General features: G+C 38.7%; 1 protein-coding gene across 4 annotated transcripts in view; it reads left to right on the forward strand.

The window, feature by feature from the left end:
- The window catches only part of LRRC4C (leucine rich repeat containing 4C), a 1,428,975-nt gene that overhangs the window by 1,199,626 nt on the left and 212,532 nt on the right, over nucleotides 1-16,817 (forward strand). For all 4 annotated transcript variants that reach the window (XM_027562627.1, XM_027562628.1, XM_027562626.1 and 1 more), the window contains exon 6: nucleotides 7,161-7,257. The gene's annotated coding sequence lies outside the window, so the exon portion shown is untranslated. The remainder of the gene's footprint in view (nucleotides 1-7,160; nucleotides 7,258-16,817) is intronic.

Here is a 16,817-nt window from a genome sequence, read left to right on the forward strand (position 1 = left end):
ATCCCTTATGATTATACAGTGGAAGTGAGAAATAGATTTAAGGGACTAGATCTTATAGACAGAGTGCTTGATGAACTATGGACTGAGGTTCGTGACATTGTACAGGAGACAGGGATCAAGACCATCCCCATGAAAAGAAATGCAAAAAAGCAAAATGGCTGTCTGAGGAGGCCTTACAAAGCTGTGAAAAGAAGAAAAGTGAAAAGCAAAGGAGAAAAGGAAAGATATAAGCATCTGAATGCAGAGTTCCAAAGAATAGCAAGGAGAGATAAGAAAGCCTTCCTCAGCGATCAATGCAAAGAAATAGAGGAAAACAACTGAATGGGAAAGACTAGAGATCTCTTCAAGAAAATTAGAGATAGCAAGGGAACATTTCATGCAAAGATTGGCTCAATAAAGGACAGAAATGATATGGACCTAACAGAAGCACAAGATATTAAGAAGAGGTGGCAAGAACACAAAGAAGAACTGTACAAAAAAGAGCTTCATGACCCAGATAATGACGATGGTGTGACCACTCACCTAGAGCTAGACATCCTGGAATGTTAAGTCAAGTGGGGCTTAGGATGCATCACTACGAACAAAGCTAGTGGAGGTAATGGAATTCCAGTGGAGCTCTTTCAAATCCTGAAAGATGATGCTGTGAAAGCGCTGCACTCAATATGCAGCAAATTTGTAAAACTCAGCAGTGGCCACAGGACTGGAAAAGATCTGTTTCCATTCCAATCCCAAAGAAAGGCAATGCCAAAGAATTTTCAAACTACTTCACAATTGCACTCATCTCACATGCTAGTAAAGTAATGCTCAAAATTGTCCAAGCCAGGCTTCACCAGTACATGAACCGTGAACTTTCAGATGTTCAAGCTGGTTTTGGAAAAGGCAGAGGAACCAGAGATCAAATTGCCAACATCCGCTGGATCATGGAAAAGGCAGGAGAGTTCTAGAAAAACATCTATTTCTGCTTTATTGACTATGCCAAAGCCTTTCACAGTGTGGATCACAATAAACTGTGGGGAATTCTTCAAGAGATGGGAATACCAGACCACCTGACCTGCCTCTTGGGAAACCTGTATGCAGGTCAGGGAGCAACAGTTAGAACTGGATGTGGAACAACAGACTGGTTCCAAATAGGAAAAGGAGTACGTCAAGGCTGTGTATTGTCACCCTGCTTATTTAACTTATATGCAGAGTACATCATGAGAAACACTGGGCTGGAAGAAGCACAAGCTGGAATCAAAATTGCCAGGAGAAGTATCAATAACCTCAGAAATGCAGACGACACCACCCTTATGGCAAAAAGTGAAGAGGAACTAAAATGCCTCTTGATGAAAGTGAAAGAGGAGAGTGAAAAAGTTGGTGTCAAGCTCAACATTCAGAAAACGAAGATCATGGCATCTGGTCCCATCACTTCTTGGGAAATAAATGGGGAAACAGTGGAAACAGTGTCAGACTTTATTTTTGGGGGCTCCAAAATCACGGCAGATGGTGACTGCAGCCATGAAATTAAAAGACGCTTACTCCTTGGAAGCAAAGTTATGAGCATCCTAGATAGCATATTGAAAAGCAGAGATATTACTTTGCCAACAAAGGTCCATCTAGTGAAGGCTATGGTTTTTCCTGTGGTCATGTATGTATGTGAGAGTTGAACTGTGAAGAAGGCTGAGCGCCAAAGAATTGATGCTTTTGAACTGTGGTGTTGGAGAAGACTCTTGAGAGTGCCTTGGGCTTCAAGGAGATCCAACCAGTCCATCCTAAAGGAGATCAGTCCAGGGTGTTCATTGGAAGGACTGATGCTGAGGCTGAAACTCCAATACTTTGACCACCTCATGTAAAGAGTTGACTCAGTGGAAAAGACCCTGATGCTGGGAGGTATTGGGGACAGGAGGAGAAGTGGATGACAGAGGATGAGATGGCTGGATGGCATCACTGACTCGATGGACATGAGTTCGAGTGAACTCTGGGAGTTGGTGATGGACAAGGAGGCCTGGCGTGCTGCAATTCACGGGGTCACAAAGAGTCGGACACGACTGAGCGACTGAACTGAACTTGAACTGAACTGAAACCACTCTGTATGATACTATAATGGTTGATACAAGTCAGTATGTGTGTGTGTGTGTGTTCAGGTGCATTGTGTCCAACTCTTTGAGACCCTACGGACTGTAACTGCCAGGCTCCTCTGTCCATGGAATTTTCCAGCAGGAAAACTGCAGTGGGTTGCTATTTCCTCCTCGAGGGGATGTTCCTGACTCAGGTGTTGAACCCAAATCTCCTGCGTCTTCTGCCTTGGCAGACGGATTCTTCACCACTGTGCCACCTGGGAAGCTCTACATGTCAGTACACTTTTGTCCAAACCCATAAAACATACAGTACCAAGAGTTCACTCTAATGCACACTATAAACTTCAGTAGATAAGGATGTGTCAACGTAGGGTCATTAATTGTAACAAACGTATCACTGTTGTGGGGGATGTCCATGGTGTGGGAGGTTTTTCCAGTTTCAGTCAGTTCAGTCTCTCAGTCGTGTCCAACTGTTTGCGACCCTGTGGACTGCAGCATGCTAGGCCTCCCTGTCCATCACCAACTCCCGGAGTACACCCAGACTCATGTCCACTGAGTCGGTGATACCATCCAACCATCTCATCCTCTGTTGTCCCTTTCTCCTCCCACCTTCAATCTTTCCCAGCATCAGGGTATTTTCCAATGAGTGAGTTATTCACATCAGGTGGCCAAAGTATTGGAGTTTCAGCTTCAGCATCAGTCCTTCCAATGAATTTTCATGTTTAGGGATAGGAAAAATAGGGGAACTCTGTATTTTTCATTCAATTTTTGTGTGAACTTGAAACTTCTCTACGTGCTTATCAAAACAAAAATACAACAGACCATCTATATCTATATCATTTTAAGAATTGTGTTCCCACTTCTCAGTGTGGCAGGTGAGATATCTCATGAGCTTGTCCATGCCTAACCATGCATGTTAGTCTCCAACACCCACAGTTCTTTGTGTGCATGTATACACACACACACACATACAGACACAACCTTGCCCTACATTTCTTGCTAATCATTCAGAACTTCTTGTTCATTGAAGCAAAGTCTCGAGGTCTTTTCTAGATTGTCTCCTTTTTTTTTTTGTCTAATTCTAACCTGTCTTTCAAGTCTTGTTTCTTCAGAAAGCTGTTCTTCATCCTCCTCCAATTTAATTCAAATGCCTCTAATTGCACCCACTGTGTATCTTCTTTTATCATAGAAGATGGCAGATCATCCTAAAAATGTTTATATATTTACATAGGTGACTGTATCCTTCAATAGATGATGAGTTCCTTGAAGAAGAATCTGTGTTGTTTTAGCACAGTTCTATGTCCATCGTTGGTGGTCTAGAAATATCTGTCAGATAAATGAATGGAGACCAGGGACTGTGGAGTAAGCACCGATCTTAGGGCATTCCCAGACTTGACAACTGTGTATGGCAATCTGCCTTTCAGGGAAAGTGTGTGTAGTTGCTGGAAGCATTTTATGTCTTTGGTGGAGAGGGCCAATTTCATTCCCTGGTGATGTCAATATGGCAGCTTTCACCAGCCTGAAAGTCCTCTGGCACTGAAAACATATAAAGTCTGGAAGCTGTTTATGAGACTCAGAAGGTGAGTCAATAGACCCTGTTCCAAGTTGGCAAGAAGGAACATAGTCCTAAACAGCTAAAACTCCATAATTCATATTGAGCTTCTCATTAATTTAAATGTTAATGTAAATTTAAAACATGTTGTATTGATTTGGAACTATTTTTGTATGAATATTGCATAACTGAGCTGTGTAGCAGCAGAATCCAAATGGACATCTCTTCACACCAACTTATAATTAAGAGAAAAATAAGGCTTTCTCTTTTTCTCTCTCTTGTTTTGTCATATAAGATCATTTGTTTTAGTTATAAGGTCTAGCTTATATGAGAACCTCTGGCTTTGAGTGCAACTGATTTGGATAGTCCTCAGCAAAAAGATCAAATTCTGAATCTATTATTTCAGAATATTGCACATGTAATTTCAAATATATGCGGAAATCGGTGTCTTTTCCATTTCACTGATGAGAAACTTAAAGTCTCTGTGATCATGCTGGTGATTTCAGTCAATTTTCTTAGTTCTTCATCCAGAGTCCCCTTTCATTGGGATGTTTCTTTATTTAAAAGGAAAACACATTTTTCAAAGGATGTCTTAAGACATCACATAAGAGAAATAATGCTGCTGATGACAATGATGATGAAAATTTTTATATATGCTTTCTTACTCTGTACTAGATCCTGATAAAAATGTCTTTTAAAATGATTTCTCACTTAGTCCCCAAAGCAGCACAGAGAGGGGGCTTCTCTCTTTGCCCCATTTTGCAGATTAGGAAACTGTCCCAGAAAGAGAATGTCACTTTCCTATAGTTACACAAACAGGAAGGGATGTTGCTGGCCCTAGGAGTCATGTTGGTTTCACCTCAAAGGCTTTCATAAGCAGTGTGCTGAATCTTAAATCACACAGTGGGATTGATACATACAGACCTAGAATAATGGATTTCTTTCTGAAGAGATGCATATGAACATGTAATTAAGGATTTGGTGTCACAATGGAGAAGTTGGGGGGCTGGAAGAAATCCAGAAGCCCGGTTCCTAGTTCCTAAACACCTTGTATCTTATCTCCTTCACCTACACACTGTGAAATCTGAACTAATTGATTAGCGAGGCCTCTTCCAGCCCCATGTTCTGTGAATTTGTGTAATGATATGATTCATTTTGTTCTGATCAACAAACCTTCTGCCTGGTTCTTCCCTTCACAAACACCCACTCCAGAGTTTCTTCACATCTGATGCCTCTGGCCCTGCAGGCAGCCCCACCTAGATCAGTTCTCTGTAGGCACATGCAGACAAAGTAAACATTCTGCTCACAACACATTTCTTTGAAACCTGCTAAATGCCAGGCAGAAAACTTAGGCTAAGATGGAGAAAGCAGCATTTTGTTCCCATGAACATAGAAATGAAATATAAAAACCATAGTCCTAGAGAGAAATCAGACAAGACCTCCATATGTCAAGAGATGAATATTACCAGTGCATTCAGATAATAACAGACCGAGAGAACCTACTCAAATTAAATATCTCAACCCAATCCAGTGTTCTTGCCTGGAGAATCCCAGGGACGGGGGAGCCTAGTGGGCTGCTGTCCATGGGGTCGCACAGAGTCCGACACGACTGAAGCGACTTAGCAGCAGCAGCAGCGGGGGTAGGCAACAAGGTTGCAGAGCTAGAGTATATAGCATAGTAAGGACTATAGGCACTGGGTTCACACAGGCATGCTAAGTCTGCCACTTATCATCTCTTTTTGTGCGATTGACTCATGCCTCAGTTTTTTCACCTATAAAGTGAGAATCATAAATCAAAAATTTCAGGATACATAGGGTACTTGTAAGGCTTAATCTATAAAATAAAGAGTTTAAATTAATATACATTAATAACAACAACAAAAAATGTTCATGATTTAGTTTTCAAGTTATCCTTATAAATAGTAATTTCAGTTATTGCTCAATTCTCAATTTTAGTAATTATTGTTTTTGCAGGACAATGATACATGAAACGTCAATTAAATATGAATATTTCTCCCCAAAATATTTTTTCTTTTGGAAGATATCTGACAGGGATGGAGGGAACATGTGATATAATGTCAAATTCTATAAGCTATCTTACAAGTAGCCTTTAGTTTTCCCAGTTTCTAGAGAATTCAGATTTCTTTCTCTCAATGTTAGAATAGCAGGAAGACAGACAGCTAAATCACCGGCCCCAGAGGATTATGAATCCTGTGAATTAAAAGTTCAATTTTGTTAAGCTCCATGAGATACACTGTTGATTTACTCAATAGAAAAACCTGAAAATAATTGATTACAGTCAACTTTGTATCACTCACTTACAAGAAACTAATTGTCCAGCAGAGATAGAAGCCAGTAATTGAGTACCTGGAATAAATTTTTGAAAAATTCAGGCTTTATCTAAACATGAGGGGTTTGCAACCATAAATTCTTTCTGACCATTCTACCTACATCACAACACATCCTCAGAAGGAAAATTATCACAGGATTTGAAAGATGGGAGAGGACTTGGAGGCAATTCTGCACAAAGCTCTTAATTTCATACATGGAGAGATAAAGACTCAGAGAAGTTTGGATACTTGCCCAAAATTTCCTAGCTAATTATAGTAGGGTTATGAATTGAATCTAGTTCTGATTATTACTCCAATGCCCATATTTACTTATTTTCTTTTATATATCAAACAGAAATCTGTAAATTACAGTGTGTATTTTCTAGACTTTTTTTAATGTCCATTTGGCTATTAGGGTTAAAATAAACAGATAATCATCTCTGTTGCTCTGAGCTCATGACAAAGGATGAGGGAAGAGTTAGAAGTCTCTTGGGACATCCCTGGTGGTCCAGTGGCTAAGACTCTGCACCCCCAAAACAGGGGGCCTGGATTTGATCACTGGTCAGGGAACTAGATCCCACATGCTACAACTAAGGGTTTGCATGCCACAGCCAAAGATTTCATATGCAGCAACAGAGACCAAAGAACTTGCATACTACAGCTAAGACCCAGCAAAGGCAAATACATAAATACATTTTTTTAAGTAAGAAGTTTCTCAAGATTTATGTACAAAAATTTATTCATAGATGAAAAACTTCTTCAATGAAATACATATGATACATGACATACTTCAATATTACAACACAAGGGCCCTTCTCTGGTGGCTTAGGTGGTAAAGCATCTGCCCGCAATGTAGGAGTACTGGGTTCAATCCCAGGGTTGGAAAGATACCCTGGAGAAGGAAATGGCAACCCATTCCAGTACTCTTGCCTGGAAAATCCCATGGATGGAGGAGCCTGGTGGGCTACAGAACATGGGGTTGCAGAGAGTTGGACATGACTGAGCAACTTCACTTTCTTTTTTCTAAGCTAAGGCAAATATCTACATCTGTATCTGCATCTATATGTTGATGTTTATATCAATGTCTATCTATATTAAAAAGATGAATGACGAAATAAATTCTATTGGGGGTGTATGACAAGCTGGCATATCTAACCCTCAGTTTGTTCTGAATTTCACAGTATGATTTAAACATATGATATTTATGTTATCTTCCTCCAGGTATAAAAGAAACATTATCTACAGAAATCCAGAACACTTCTTTAACCTCTTTGGATTTTCTCAGGAAGATCAGGACCTGTGGAGAAATTTTGATAAGGTAAGTTCCAGGTACCACTAACTGCTTTCTTGCAACTTTCATTTTAACTTACAAAGTTGAGGAGGAAAAGTGATGTTCTAGAAGTCAAAAGAGTAAAGAAATGGAGAGCCAGATTCCACTTTCTATAAATGATACAGTTAATATCTGAGAATATTGTTTCAGTTCAGTTCAGTCACTCAGTCGTGTCCAACTCTTTGTGACCCCATGGACTGAAGCATGCCAGGCTTCCCTGTCCATCACCAACTCCCAGAGTTCACTCAAACTCATGGCCATCAAGTCAGTGGTGCCATCCAACCATCTCATCCTCTGTTGTCTTCTTCTCCTCCTTCCTTCAATCTTTGCTAGCATCAGGGTCTTTTCCAAAGAGTCAGTTCTTCGCATCAGGTGGCCAAAGTATTGGAGCTTCAGCTTCAGCATCAGTCCTTACAATGAACACCCAGGACTGATCTCCTTTAGGATTGACTGGTTGGATGTCCTTGAAGTCCAAGGGACTCTCAAGAGTCTTGTCCAACATCACAGTTCAAAAGCATAAATTCTTTGGCACTCAGCTTTCTTTATGGTCCAGCTCTAACATCCATACATGATCACTGGAAAAACCATAGCTTTGGCTAGATAGACCTTGGTTGGCAAATTAATGTCTCTGCTTTTTAATATGCTGTCTAGATTGGTCATAGCTTTTCTTCCAAGGAGCAAATGTCTTTTAATTTCATGGCTGCAATCACCATCTGCAGTCATTTTGGAGCCCAAAAAAACAAAGTCTGACACTGTTTCCACTGTTTCCCCATCTATTTGCTGTGAAGTGATGGAACCAGATGCCATGATCTTAGTTTTCTGAATGTTGAGTTTTAAGACAGAATTTTCACTCTCCTCTTTCACTTTCATCAAGAAGCTCTTTAGTTCTTCTTCACTTTCTGCCATATGGCTGCTGTTATCTGCATATCTGAGGTTATTGATATTTCTCCTGGAAATCTTGATTCCAGCTTGTGCTTCAGCCAAGTCATCATTTCATATGATGTACCCTGCATATAAGTTAAATATGCAGGGTGACAATATATAGCCTTGAAGTACTCCTGTCCCGAATTGGAACCAGTCTGTTTTTCCATGTCCAGTTCTAACTGTTGCTTCTTGACCTGCATACAGATTTCTCAGCAGACAAGTAAAATGATCTGGTATTTCTATCTCTTTATGAATTTTCCACAGTTTGTTGTGATACACACAGTCAATGGCTTTGGCGTAGTCAGTAACACAGAAGTAAATGTTTATCTGGAACTCTCTTACTTTTTCGATGATCCAATGGATGTTGGCAATTTGATCTCTGGTTCCTCTGCCTTTTCTAAATCCAGCTTGAACATCTGGAAGTTCATGGTTTACATACTGTTGAAGCCTGGCTTGGAGAATTTTGAGCATTAGTTTGCTACCTTTTGAGATGAGTGCCATTGTGTGGTAATTTGAGCATTCTTTGGCATTGCCTTTCTTTGGGATCGAAATGAAACCTGAAATTTGCTGGCATATTGAGTGCAGCACTTTCACAACATCATCTTTTAGGATTTGAAATTACTCAACTGGAATTCCATCACCTCCACTAGCTTTGTTCATAGCGCCATTTCCTAAGGCCCACTTGACTTCACATTCCAGGATGTTTGGCTCTAGGTAAGTGATCACACCATCTTGATTATTTGGGTCATTAAGACCTTTTTTGTACTTCCTGGTGGCTCAGATGGTAAAGCATCTGCCTACAGTGTGGGAGACCCAGGTTCAATCCCTGGGTCAGGAAGATCTCCTGGAGAAGGGAATGGCAACCCACTCTAGTATTCTTGCCTGAAAAATCCCATGGATGGAGGAGCCTGGTAGGCTATAGTCCATGGGGTCACAAAGAGTGGGACACGACTTCACTTTCACTTTCACTTTCTGTGTATTCTTGCCACCTCTTCTTAATATCTTCTATGAGGTCCATACCGTTTCTGTCTTTTATTGTGCCCATCTTTGCATGACATGTTCCCTTGGTACCCCTAATTTTCTTTAAGAGATTTCTAGTCTTTCCCATTCTATTGCTTTCCTCTATTTCTTTGCATTGATGAAATGTTTGCACTGATTGCTTTGCACTGAGGATCAATGTTGTTTCATTGTCCAACAAACATTCCTAACCTTTAACCCGACCATTGAATAGATTTACCCATCCATTCCAGGAAGTCTGGGGCAACTGCAGGCTCCCCTGACATGGCAGCCTGCCCTATAAAATTTCCAGTGTGGAGTAGCAGGCATGAGTGCATCTATGTGTAAATATCCCGTCCTAAAGAGGAAAGTGAAAAAATGTGTTAAAGTACAACTGATAAAATCTGGCTCCCAACTCACCAATCACATAAGCAATTCTAATGACCAAAAAAGGAGAGAGTAAGATGAGTAAAGAGAAGTAAGAATAGCTAAGATAATGGAGTTTTTTTTTTTCACATGGAGAAATAAAGTAGAAATACAGAATAAGTATCCTTCCCTAATATTATTGAAAAATAGGAGACTCCTGCTAAGAAAAGGAAGGGCTCTTCAAAGTTCGCATGAGGATTTTTTTAACCTAGTGGCACACTAAGAGAATCCCTCCTGAGTGATGGAGGTAGCCACAGCATTGCGATGGAGAAGCTTGCTCTAACAATCAAGCCAGATTCTAAACAGAAGTTTTGCCAATTGCCTATTAGACATCAGAAGTACAATGGACACGTGGTCTGTATTGTCATAGAGCAAATATGATAGACTGCCGGCATTTGTGGTTTTAGCTATTTTTAAAAAGCCCATTACATGCATATAATAATTTAAAATTTTTTAGGCATACTCTCTAATCATTCTGTGAAGATGGTATGAGGGAAATAGTTTATCCAGGTAGTAAGTAAGCTTTTAACTACTTTTCAGTGGACTTGTATCAATGGGAATTGTAATTATAATTTAATATATTATCTGTCTATTGCATGTATTTGTTGGTAAAAATAAAACCAAGGAAAGGGAATTTCTTGAAAGTAAAGGGAAAAAATCATAAGCTTGAAGAAAAGTAAAATAATATACTTAGTATAGGGCCATAAACCAAGATAAGTATCTGTGGAAGGTCTTAGCAGCAGTACCCACTTATATTTTCAAGTGGATGGTGCTTCTGGAATGAACAAATCCTGTTCCTTTCATATTGATATTCATTCATCTGAGATTCAAGATCATTCAAGACAATTTTGATTTATTTTGGTCATGCAATTTGGTAAGATTTTAGTGATTTGTCCTCCCCTGGGTTATATAGGAATAGCAAAAGAACCCACATGGACTGGACAATTTTATCTTCAATGATGGAACAGTGGTCTTCTGGATTTGCCACTCCACCCAAAATACATATCATGGAGAATAATTAATCATGATTAATTAACAATAATCAAATATGAGATAGGGCTATCCTCCAGATGAAGGAGTCTATATTTAGTAATATTTATTACACACCACCTTATGGCACAAAGGGTGTATCACCTATTAACATGGGTAATTACAAAAATGTATGTGCTATAGTGAAATTTAGAAGGTTGATAATTAGCAAATGTCTCTTGGGTATACCCTTAAAAATATCAAGGGACTACCGGATTGATCAACCTTTTAACCTGACACTCAAAAGTTGTATTTCTGCAAGTTTTATGTAAGCTTGAATGTATGACATCAAGTAGTTCCCCCAGAATTAAAAATCTTATGCTTAAAGAGAGAACAGAACAAGTAAGGACATATAAAAATGAAATTTACTGGGGTACCCAAACCTAAGAATCTTTCACAAACAAAAAAACCTTTAAAGAGGGATAAAGAAGTCCTAGGTCAGTAAGGCTTCCTATTCCAAGAAGAAACAAATGCAAATCTTAATTTAGAATCCTAATTTAACACCTCAAGATTCTTCCAGATTAAGTTCAACCAAAGATGTACTCACTCTTGATATTTAGTAAATGTTAGTTGAAAAAAAGAGATTGAATGAATAATTAATTTTCAATGTATTAGACAATTTTTCAAAATACACATGTTTAACCATCTGTTTTTAAATGAATCAATACCAATTTTCTCCCCTTTCTCCATATCTTCAAAGCCTATATACATTATTCTTTTAGCATAGTATTAGGAAACCAAAATTAAAAAACATAAAACAAAAAGATACAGTTAATTTAAGAGGAAACTACTATCCATCACTGATAGATTTATCTTAAAGAATTTATCTCAGAAGTTCAAGGCTACCTGATTCCTGGGCACCAATAAATCACAACAAAATAAAATGCAATTATAGTGGTAGCATTCTAATTTTAGTTGTATCTTGAGATTTGTGAAGTTTCTAATCAGATTTTGAGTCAGTTAGTAAAATTAATGGATAATGAGTTCCATAGGAATTTTGAGTATTTAGGGAAATTTTCCAAGAATCTTTTGCAAAAACGTATTAAAATCTTAGGGGAGATTAGAAAATCCAACCATGCCTTTGATTAACTACCACAGCTCTTCCCTATGTATTGTGTATAAACTCTGCCATGCAGACTTTTGTCCATTTGGAAATGTTATTAAGAATTGGCCTACCTGTACTCATTTCTGATTTCTCCTTGCTAATAGAAGGACTGAGAATTATTGTCTTCTGAAAGGTGGTTATATGAACAGAGCAACAGATTGGAACAAGTAAATTTCCAAATAGCCTTGTCAGGTTTGCGATTCATATACAAAAAGTAGACATCTACATGGGTTAAGTTACAGTGTCTGTTCCTTGATGATTGGCATTTTTATAGGAACAGATAGAATTACTCTTATTCCTGGAAATATATCTATAAATTACATTCCCATGTCTAAAATGAGATATGTAATTTCAAGTTAAAAAATATTATTGCCCCAATCTAAAGAGAACTAGAAGGATATTTGCTATTGTCACATCCATGGGAATTTTTGGATAAAAAGTACATAGCTTTTTGTTTTGTGTTTTTTTCCAGTTTCGGTTGTCTCTTTGGGCAGTATTGATCGTGACTGAAATAGTTATTGGATCTGACTCACAGAGTTCATGGTTATAGAAAAAGCATGCCCACATCCCCATGACTCAGGCCCTGGTTAACAAATCTTTACACCATAAATCTGATGTAGCCTTATTCAGGGAGATTTCAAGCCCTATGGGATGCCTCCTCCTAGCATCTTTAAATTAAAAATTGAGTTAAAACACCAGTAGTGGCAAGAGTGTAGAGAAATAGTGTTTTATAAAATTGTTGATAGTGTAACTTGATGTCTCTTTCTGGAGACTAACATGGCATGTTGTCTGAAGTCTTTAAAATGTGCCTGCCCCTGACCTGATATTTTCTTTTCTAAGACTTATCTTAAAGAAATCACTGAACAAATGAATATAGATATATGTACATGCATAATCATTGCAGCAATATAAATAGGTGCAATCTATCGGAAACAAGCCAAATGTCTGAAAAACAAAGAATTTATTATAATATGGCCTATTGATATAATAAACCACTATTCAGTCAATAGCAATGATGCTGCTGTTTTGAATATATAGACATGAGACATATTCACAATACATTAGCAATTTAAAAATCTGATTACGGGAATTTATGCCAGTGTGACATCAATAATTATATGTTATATATATGTTATATACTGTATATGTATAAAAAGAATCTGAGTGATAGGATTATGGCTTATTCTTTTTATATATTGGTTTTTAATAGAAATAAATAGACATGTAAGTATACAATTTGAGAGAATAAAATAAATGGCAGATTAAGGGAAAAGTTCTTCAAAGGGTAAGACAAGACCCTCTACCTCTATGAAAAAACCATACATACATACTACCTCTTTATAATCCATACTGCTTTTACTCCAGAAGGGAGCCTTGAAAGGACGTGACTCTGTGGATTTATCATGTTTTCCTGGAAATGGGCTGAGCCGTGATTGTCCTAGTTTCTAAGTGGTAGCATCTCTTGACTGTTGCTCTATGTCAGATTTGAGGGACTGCAGTCACTAACAATGTGATTAAAAAGCATGAGGGAGGGGAAGTTAAAACTAAACAAAACCAGTTGTCATTTACAAATAGGACTAAACAAGACTGAGAGATATGCCTCCCAGGGCTAGGGGACTGAAAAGAGGCATTGAGGATGACTGAAAGAGGAAGGCAGCAATACATGTGCTCGGTAACAGGGAAAAGCCAAGGTGATCCTGCTGTGGAACTTACTTGATTCTCAGTGAAAGGACTGCATGGGTGACAGTGAAGAAGACGACAATTCACAATCCTTCAAGCTTGTGAAGTACACAGAAAGGGCACCCAACTGAGTCCTGCTTGGGAGATCTTGAGCCCTTGGAGAATCACTATCCAATATTTGGAAGCAACTAAATGCTCCAGTCAATGCCCTTTAAGCCCTCTCTCCTTTCATCCAAATTGTTGACACTGCCCCTTCTAGAATACTGAAATATCGACCAAAAAGGAAAAATGATCTAAAAGTTGACAGTGATGTTTCACTTGAGGAACTTACTGAGGACTATAGCCTAGGAATCAGCCTCTCAGGTAGCTCTGAGGAACTGTTCCAAAGAGATAGGGGAGGAAGAGTGTTCTACAGGAGATTTTCCTGGAAAAAATAAAATAAAAACTATATTTCATCATCCAGAGATTACTGCTAATCACAAAAATCAGATATCTCAAATAAAAGATTTCCATGCTTTTCTATGTATAGGAAGATGCAAGAGTCTGGGCTCATCAAAATTATCCCTTCGATATGCATTTTAACTAAGGCCAATATTCTATTTTTCTCCATTTGAATTTCCCTAAGGGTTCACCATTTGGGGGTGACTGCAGTGGCTGACGGCTTGATGCAGGGCAACATTTGTTGTGTACTAAAAGGGCAGACAAACTTTTTTGTCCACAAGAACCACTGTCATACTGCCTTAATGGAGTAGTTAGTGATCCTGAGGTAAAGAAGGCATCCTTTGCAGTTAAGGCTAAGGCAGGAGGAACCTTGTAAATCTAAGTTCCCTGGAAATCACTTTCCACTTAGCATTCTTGGATGAAGCTCTTTTGGTGCCATGAAAGATTAGGAATTTCTCTGCTAAGAGGTTTTGAATGGGAACCTCTTATCTTATCATTACTATTATCATAAAATAATGGCTGGTAACAGTAATGGAGGAATGACTTTCTGGAACTAAGCTCCTTCATAGGAATTATCTCAATGAATCCTCAAGCACTCTTTCTACCTTTATTGCAAAGATAAAGACATTGAGAGGGAGAGAAGTTCAGTAAATATTCAAGGCCATTCAGATAGAAAGGAGGTGAAGGTGGGACTAAAATCTAGGTTGTATGATTCAAATATTCTTAAACTTTGGCAGCTCTCCTGACTCTGTGTAGAACTGAACACATTACAATGTCTATTTATGGTGACTGTTGTCTGAAGCAACAGTGATAATTAACATTATTACTGTTAATTAATAAATCAGACTGACATCAGATTTAACCAAGCCAGAGGCCCACAGGGCTCAGACTTGGGATGTTTCAAATATTCTTCTTCTTCTTTGAATAACAAAAGAGGGTGTCAACTACAAATTGGCACTTGCCAAAGGCACTTGCTGGGGGCTTCCCAGCAAGTAGTAAAGAATGGTAAAGAATTCAGTGGGAAAGAATCCTCCTGGCAATGCAGGAGATACAGGAGATTCCTGTTGGGTCCCCGGATTGGGAAAATCCCCTAGAGAAGGAAATGACAACTCACTCCAATATTCTTGCCTGGGAAATCCCATGGACAGAGCCTTATGAGCTACAATCCATGGGGTCACAAACAGTCAGACACGACTGATAGACTGAGCATACACACAACACACACACACACACACACACACACACAAATATTAATAACATTGTATGAAAGATCTCCATAGCTTTAAAACGGAAAGGTGTCCAAAGCATATAGCATTGTATGGTAATATCGTACCTGAAGGGGGAAAAGCACACTCTAATTGCTAAGTGGTAACTATTTGGAAAACAGAGGTGAAATGAAAATTACCTGCGAAGTCTCAGCTGTTCCACAGCACATTTCAGCTAAGAATGCTTAAAAATAAAACACCCGAGAAGACAGGCTATTTGCAGTTAATTTATACATGATCTTATTTTCTCTGTGTGCCAGGTAAGATTTCCCTTCAAGGTTGTCACTGCCATGTGGAGCACTCACCCACTCAGTCACTCATCCAGTAAATGTTTATTGAACGTGTATATCAGGCCAGGGAGCTAGACACCATGGTGACCGAGGTGAATTCAAGTTCTCCTCTGTGGAGGGAAGCAGGGACAGACCTGAGGAGCTTAATATCTTAATAGTATATGGTAAAGATGAGAGGAACAGATGTACATTAACATAAAGATATATATGCTTGCCCACATATACGCATATGCTTTCTTGCCACGCTGCAGGAGAGAAATATCAATCACACTGAAGATATTAACAGAATGTCTGGGTGGCTTCCGCTTTGATCACGGATTTCATGGATGAATTGAGTTTTGAAAAGTTTGGGGGAAAAGTGACAGAATAAAGTATGGTGGCACAGAATATGGAGACATTTTTGATTTGGGCAGAGAGGATGACACAAAGAATTCGAAGAGTCCTCAGTGTCTTCAAGGAGTGTAATTTGAATTAGGCGATGGCTCAGGTGAACCAGTTAGGGAGGTTCAGATTGCAGCGTTGATGTGTGTGTTTTTCAGAATGTTTTTAAGTGGAGTCTAAACAAAAGGCAAAACAAGACACCTTCTCCAGATCCTTTCTTTAGACTCTAAAACCCTTTGTACATGAGATAATATGTAATGATTACACTTAACTCTAGCGGGAAAAAAAAAAAAAAGTAAACTGAAATCCTTTTCAAGGATGAATGTGTGCTAAGTCCGTTCAGTTGTGTCCAACTCTTTGTGACCCTATGGACTGTAACTCACCAGGTTCCTCTGTCCATGAGATTCTCCAGGCAAGAACACTGGAGTGGGTTGCCATTTCTATCTCTGGGAGATCTTCCTGACCCAAGGATCAAATCTATCTCTCTTGTGTCTTCTGCTTTGGCAGATGGATTCTTTATCACTAGCTCCACCTGGGGAACCCTCCTATTCAAGGATTTTGGCTTTAAATCAAACTGAGATGAAGCCCCAGCTTTGCAAATTACTTTTAAAACTTGAAACAGTTACTTATTTCTTTTGTCTTCAGATCCTCTATACAGCAGGGTTTTGCATGTAAGGAACTTAGCATGCTCTTAGACACACAGTACATGTTCATTAAACATAAGCTAGGTTACTATCAATAATACCTCTTTACTGTCTCATTAAAAATAAAGCACACATTAATTGATGCACAGTAATATGCAATTCGGTTTTTTCTTTAAAAATAAGTATATTGAGATGTCACCATATCCTGGAAATTGTGGCAAACAATGTGGTACAAAATAAACTTTAGGAGAATAGAGTCCTACCTTCCAGGGCGTCGGCATCTATCAGAACATTTTTAGCTAACTGCAATGATTAGCTGGGTCATGATTTGTCTTCTGATTTCTTCTTTACTAATCTATCAATTCCT

Source organism: Bos indicus x Bos taurus, chromosome 15 (genome assembly GCF_003369695.1).
Source record: "Bos indicus x Bos taurus breed Angus x Brahman F1 hybrid chromosome 15, Bos_hybrid_MaternalHap_v2.0, whole genome shotgun sequence".
Taxonomy (NCBI): Eukaryota; Metazoa; Chordata; class Mammalia; order Artiodactyla; family Bovidae; genus Bos; species Bos indicus x Bos taurus.